The sequence below is a fragment of the Haliotis rubra genome, unplaced genomic scaffold (assembly GCF_003918875.1).
Source record: "Haliotis rubra isolate DU_JTF1 unplaced genomic scaffold, ASM391887v1 Scf2688, whole genome shotgun sequence".
Classification (NCBI taxonomy): Eukaryota; Metazoa; Mollusca; class Gastropoda; order Lepetellida; family Haliotidae; genus Haliotis; species Haliotis rubra.
Window position 1 is genome coordinate 5,110 of NW_025766767.1, and position 7,021 is coordinate 12,130.

Here is a 7,021-nt window from a genome sequence, read left to right on the forward strand (position 1 = left end):
GTGAGTAAAGTGACTGGGTAACCTGTGTTGGGGAGTAAGTGGTAACAAGACTGAGTCAATTGATGCTGGGTGTGAGGGGAAACAAGTGTCTAGGTAACAATTAGAGTGAGTATGGCATAGACAGTGGTAGAAAGTATTGGTATAGGTGAAAACCCTGACTGTCTCGGGTTTACAGCATATGTGTGGAGTAAGGCGAGGTAATATGTCACAACACCCACTTCAATCTGCTGTAAGCTCAACTAACAAGTGCTAGGTAACACTTGTAGTAGATACATGAGTGTTTATTATGCATATTTATCACATGTTTGTCAACTACTCAGACTAATATTAATATCAATATATTAATCGATTAATATGGGGTGAGGTCACGAGTAGCTATATGTACATTTGCTTCAAACAGGTGCATATCAATATGGGTATGATATCTGTTGGTAGTGACAAGTGTCACAGCACCAATTGATGCAGTCAAGTGGGTTAACAAGATGAACAAGTGGCGGATCATCACCGGGTAGGTAGACACCCATAGAAGTGTGTGAGTAACACACGTGTCACAGGTGGCACAATGGGATGGAGAGTAAGGTGGGAGGTAACAAGCGTCTGGGTAACAACTGATGGGGAGTAAGGTGAGGTAACAAGTGTCTGGGTAACAATTGATGAGGGGAGTAAGGTGACGGTAACAAGTGTCTGGGTACAACAATGTGTTGGGGAGTAAGGTGAGGTAAAAATGTGTCTGGGTAACCAGTGTTGCAGGGGAGTAAGGTGAGGTAACAAAGTGTCTTGGTAACCATGTGTTTGGGGAGTAAGGTGAGGTAAGTGTGACTGGGTAACTGTGTTTGGGGAGTAAAAAAGGGGTGGGGCAACAAGTCACTGGGTAGCCCGTGTTGGGGAGTAGGGTGGGAGGTAACAAGTGTCTGGGTAACCCGTGTTGGGGGAGTAAGGTGAGGTAAAAAGTGTCTGGGTAACCAGTGTTAGGGATGGTGGGGTGTAGTGTGTAAGAGGTAACCAGTGTTTGGGGGAAGTAAGGTGAGGTAAAAGTGTGACTGGGTAGCCTGTGTTGGGAGTAAGGTGGGAAACAAGTGTGTGGGTAACTCGTGTTGGGAGTAAGGTGAGGTAACAAGTGTCTGGGTAACAATTGATGGGGGAGTAAGGTGGGGTAACAAGTGACTGGGTAACCCGTGTTGGGGGGTAAAGGTGTGTTAGCAAGTGACTGGGTAACCTGTGTTGGGGGAGTAAAGTGAGTGAGGTAACAAGTGGCGACTTGTCGCTGGTAGGTGTCCCATGGAAGATACATAGACAGTGGTAGAAAGTATTGGTATAACAAACCTGACTGTCGGGTTTACAGCATATGTGTGGAGCGTGTGTCAATATCACAACACCCACTTCAATCTGCTGTACACTCAACTAGGCAACACTTGTAGTAGATACATGGTGTTTATTATACATATTTATCATATGTTTGTCAACTTCTCAGACTAATATTAATATCAATATATTAATCGATTAATGTCTTCACGAGTAGCTATATGCGCGTTTGCTTCAAACAGGTGCATATCAATATGGGTATGATATCTGTTCATATTGTTTCAGCACCCCAGCCAAGTGGGTTAACGAATGAGCCAAGTGACGTATCATCACCGGGTAGGTAGCCACCCATAAAGTGTGGTAACACGTGTCTGGGTAACAATTGATGGGGAGTAAGGTGAGGTAACAAGTGTCTGGGTAACAATTGATGGGGAGTAAGGTGAGGTAACACGTGTCTGGGTAACAATTGATGGGGAGTAAGGTGAGGTAACAAGTGTCTGGGTAACCCGTGTTGGGGAGTAAGGTGAGGTAACAAGTGTCTGGGTAACCCGTGTTGGGGAGTAAGGTGAGGTAAAAGGTGTCTGGGTAACCAGTGTTGTGGAGTAAGGTGAGGTAAAAGGTGTCTGGGTAACCAGTGTTTGGGAGTAAGCTGAGGTAGCAAGTGTCTGGGGTAACCCGTGTTGGGGAGTAAGGTGAGGTAAAAGGTGTCTGGGTAACCCGTGTTGGGGAGTAAGGTGAGTGGTAAGTAAGGTGTGTCTGGGTAACCCGTGTTGGGGAGTAAGGTGAGGTAACAAGTGTCTGGGTAACCAGTGATGGGGGGAGTAAGGTGAGGTAACAAGTGTCTGGGTAACAATTGATGGGGAGTAAGGTGAGGTAACAAGTGTCTGGGTAACAATTGATGGGGAGTAAGGTGAGGTAACAAGTGTCTGGGTAACCCGTGTTGGGGAGTAAGGTGCGGCAACAAGTGTCTGGGTAACCAATGTTGGGGAGTAAGGTGAGGTAACAAGTGTCTGGGTAACTCGTGTTGGGGAGTAAGGTGAGGTAACAAGTGTCTGGGTAACCAGTGTTGGGGAGTAAGGTGAGGTAAGTGTGACTGGGTAACCTGTGTTGGGGAGTAAGGTGGGGCAACAAGTCACTGGGTAACCCGTGTTGGGGGTAAGGTGAGGTAACAAGTGTCTGGGAAACAATTGATGGGGAGTAAGGTGAGGTAACAAGTGACTGTGTAACTCGTGTTGGGGGTTAAGGTGTGTTAGCAAGTGACTGGGTAACCTATGTTGTGGAGTAAGGTGGGGTAACAAGTGTGTGGGTAACCCGTGTTGGGGTGTAAGGTGAGGTAACAAGTGTCTGGGTAACAATTGATGGGGAGTAAGGTGAGGTAACAAGCGACTGGGTAACCCGTGTTTGGGGTAAGGTGTGTTAGCAAGTGACTGGGTAACCTTTGTTGGGGAGTAAAGTGAGGTAAATAACAGGCGGCGACTTGTCGCTTGGTAGGCGTCCATTGAAAGATACATAGACAGTGGTAGAAAGTATTGGTATAACAAACCTGACTGTCGGGTTTTACAGCATATGTGTGGAGGCGCGTCAATATCACAACAATCTTACTTCAATCTGCTGTACACTCAACTAGGCAACACTTGTAGTAGATACATGGTGTTTATTATACATATTTATCATATGTTTGTCAACTTCTCAGACTAATATTAATATCAATATATTAATCGATTAATGTCTTCACGAGTAGCTATATGCGCGTTTTGCTTCCAAACAGGTGCATATCAATATGGGGTATGATATCTATTCATATTGTTTCCAGCAGCACCCCAGCCAAGTGGGTTAACGAATGAACCGCATTTTGACGTATCATCACTGGGTAGGTAGCCACCCATAAAGTGTGGTAACACGTGTCTGGGCAAATAAATTGATGGGGAGTAAGGTGAGGTAAACAAGTGTCTGGGTAACAATTGATGGGGAGTAAGGTGAGGTAACACGTGTCTGGGTAACAATTGATGGGGAGTAAGGTGAGGTAACAAGTGTCTGGGTAACCCGTGTTGGGGAGTAAGGTGAGGTAACAAGTGTCTGGGTAACAATTGATGGGGAGTAAGGTGAGGTAACAAGTGTCTGGGTAACCCGTGTTGTGGAGTAAGGTGAGGTAACAAGTGTCTGGGTAACCCAAAGTTGGGGAGAAGGGGTGAGGTAAAAGGTGTCTGGGTAACCAGTGTTGGGGAGTAAGGTGAGGTAAAGGTGTCTGGGTAACCAGTGTTTGGGAGTAAGGTGAGGTAACAAGTGTCTGGGTAACCCGTGTTGGGGAGTAAGGTGAGGTAAAAGGTGTCTGGGTAACCCGTGTTGGGGAGTAAGGTGAGGTAACAAGTGTCTGGGTAACCCGTGTTGGGGAGTAAGGTGAGGTAACAAGTGTCTGGGTAACCCGTGTTGGGGAGTAAGGTGAGGTAAAAGGTGTCTGTGTAACCAGTGCTGGGAAGTAAGGTGAGGTCACAAGTGTCTGGGTACAAAACAGTGAGTCGTCTAGCTCTAGCCTTAAAACAGTGAGTCGTCTAGCTCTAGCCTTAACACGGTGAGTCGTCTAGCTCTAGCCTTAAAAACAGTGAGTCGTCTAGCTCTAGCCTTAACGACAGTGTGTCGTCTAGCTCTAGCCTTAAAACAGTGAGAGTCGTCTAGCTCTAGCCTGAAAACAGTGAGTCGTCTAGCTCTAGCCTTAAAAACAGTGAGTCGTCTAGCTCTAGCCTTTAAAACAGTGAGTCGTCTAGCTCTAGCCTTTAACACAGTGAGTCGTCTAGCTTTAGCCTTGGCATACAGTGAGTCGTCTAGTTCTAGCCTTATTAAAAGAGTGAGTCGTCTAGCTCTAGCCTTAAAAACAGTGAGTCGTCTAACTCTAGCCTTAAAAACAGTGAGTCGTCTAGCTCTAGCCTTAACACGGTGATTCGTACCTTACTTCAATCCAACTTCACGTATCTAGCTCTAGCCTCACAACCAAGCAGAGGGAAGACAGTGTTGACAGAAAGTATTACAAAATCATCGAAGAGGCACAAAAATGACACTGTTCATGTACAGTAATAAGTCGGTGTCATAGTATTCATTGCCCATTGATTGCTGGATTGATAAAAGTCCTGGGCCTAGATTTTCGAAGCCCTCTTAGCGCTTCAAGATAGTCGTAGGTGCCATACATTAACATTAACTTACGACTATCTTAGCGCTAAGAGAGCTTCGAAAATCTAGGCGCTGATACTCATTCGTTGGGAAGAATAAATGCAGTCGTTTGTCAAAACAGTACAGCAGGCAAAATACTGACGTCATCTTCTATACGTGTACACACAATGTCCCCACAAGTATTCGCAATTTGGTCATAGTTCTTACTTTTCAAATCATCAGTCAGTAAGACTGAAATACAGACGACGTGAAGCTTATCTTAATTACGACGCTTCAAATAATATTATGTTGTTTAGTTTGACAGATTAGGCGACCAGCTAGTTTCATTTCTGTATAATTGCTTAAACAACCACACTACAAAGGTACATGTCCATATGGATAATTTACACTCTCGTGTTGTTTCAGCTATCCAGCCAATTGGCTTCACCAATGAAACAAGAGGCGACTTGTCGCTGGGTAGGTGTCCACTGGAAAGATACATAGACAGTGGTAGAAAGTATTGGTATAACAAACCTGACTGTCGGGTTTACAGCATATGTGTGGAGCGTGTCAATATCACAACACCCACTTCAATCTGCTGTAAACTCAACTAGGCAACACTTGTAGTAGATACGTGTTGTTTATTATATATATTTATCACATGTTAGTGTGGTAACACGTGTCTGGGTAACAATTGATGGGGAGTAAGGTGAGGTAACGAGTATCTGGGTAGCAATTGATGGGGAGTGAGGTGGGGTAACAAGTGTCTGGGTAACCCGTGTTGGGGAGTAAGGTGAGGTAACAAGTGTCTGGGTAACAATTGATGGGGAGTAAGGGGAGGTAACAAGTGTCTGGGTAACAATTGATGGGGAGTAAGGTGAGGTAACAAGTGTCTGGGTAACAACTGATGGGAGTAAAGGTGAGGTTACAAGTATCTGGGTAACAATTGATGGAGGGTAAAGGTGAGGTAACAAGTGTCTGGGTAACAATTGATGGGGAGTAAGGTGAGGTAACAAGTGTCTGGGTAACAATTGATGGGGAGTAAGGTGAGGTAACAAGTATCTGGGTAACAATTGATGGTGAGTAAGGTGAGGTAACAAGTGTCTGGGTAACAATTGATGGGGAGTAAGGTGAGGTAACAAGTGTCTGGGTAACAATTGATGGGGAGTAAGGTGAGGTAACAAGTGTCTGGGTAACAATTGATGGGGGAGTAAGGTGAGGTTACAAGTATCTGGGTAACAATTGATGGGGAGTAAGGTGAGGTAACAAGTATCTGGGTAACAACTGATGGGGAGTAAGGTGAGGTAACAAGTATCTGGGTAACAATTGATGGGGAGTAAGGTGAGGTAACAAGTATCTGGGTAACAATTGATGGGGAGTAAGGTGAGGTAACAAGTGTCTGGGTAACAATTGATGGGGAGTAAGGTGAGGTAACAAGTGTCTGGGTAACCCGTGTTGGGGAGTAAGGTGAGGTAACAAGTGTCTGGGTAACCCGTGTTGGGGAGTAAGGTGAGGTAACAAGTGTCTGGGTTACCCGTGTTGGGGGTAAGGTGTGGTAAAGGGTGTCTGAGTAGCCCGTGTTGGGGAGTAAAAGGTGAGGTAAAGGGTGTCTGGGTGGCCAGTGTTGTGGAGTAAGGTGTGTTAGTAAGTGACTGGGTAATCCGTGTTGGGGAGTTAGGTGAGCTAACAAGTGACTGTGTAACCAATGTTTGGGGTAAGGTGTGTTAGCAAGTGACTGGGTAACCTGTGTTGAGGTAGGTGTGTTAGCAAGTTACTGGGTAACCAGTGTTGGGGGTAAGGTGTGTTAGCAAGTGACTGGGTAACCTGTGTTGGGGGTAGGGTGTGTTAGCAAGTGACTGGGTAACCCGTGTTGGGGGTAAGGTGTAATAGCAAGTGACTGGGTAACCAGTGTTGGGGGTAAGGTGTGTTAGCAAGTGACTGGGTAACCTGTGTTGGGGAGTAAGGTGGTGGTAACAAGTGGCTGGGTTTCCGTGTTGGGGAGTAAGGTGAGGTAACAAGTGCCTGGGTAACCCGTGTTAGGGGAGTAAGGTGGGGGTAACACGTGACTGGGTAACCTGTGTTGGGGAGTAAGGTGTGTTAGCAAGTGACTGGGTAACCTGTGTTGGGGAGTAAGGTTGGGGTAACAAGTGCCTGGGTAACCAGTCATGTGGTGAATTATTGTTTAGATCCCTTTTTCTCTTAGTTTGATGTTGCTTCCAGTATTGTACAACTAATACTTATAAAGGTTTATTTTAGTTTCAGCTGTCAAAGAAGGTGAGTTTACACATGGCATGAAGGGGCAGAGGGCAAAGGATGTAGTAAGTAGTGACTGTGTAGCATGGTGTGGCAGGAGGAAGTTGCAGCTAGCATGGTGTAGTAGTAAGTGACAGGTAGTACAGTGTGGTAGCAAGTGGCGAGTAACAGGGTTTAAAGTAGTAAGTGGCAGGTGGCATGGTATGGTAATGAAGTGGCTGAGTGGCATGGTGTGGTAGCAAGTGGCAGTTAGCATAGAGTGTGGCACAAGTGGCAGAGTAGCATGGTGTGGTAGCAAGTGGCGGAGTAGCATGGTGTGGTAGCA

At 45.8% G+C, this 7,021-nt stretch overlaps 1 long non-coding RNA gene across 1 annotated transcript; it reads left to right on the forward strand.

Annotated features, from left to right (window-relative positions):
- Positions 1-481: 481 nt before the first annotated feature.
- On the forward strand, positions 482-6,744 carry LOC124280480. Its single transcript, XR_006899688.1, has 4 exons — positions 482-508; positions 1,588-1,638; positions 4,870-4,920; positions 6,700-6,744. It is a non-coding gene; the product is annotated as an uncharacterized LOC124280480 (long non-coding RNA).
- The last annotated feature ends 277 nt before the right edge of the window (positions 6,745-7,021 follow it).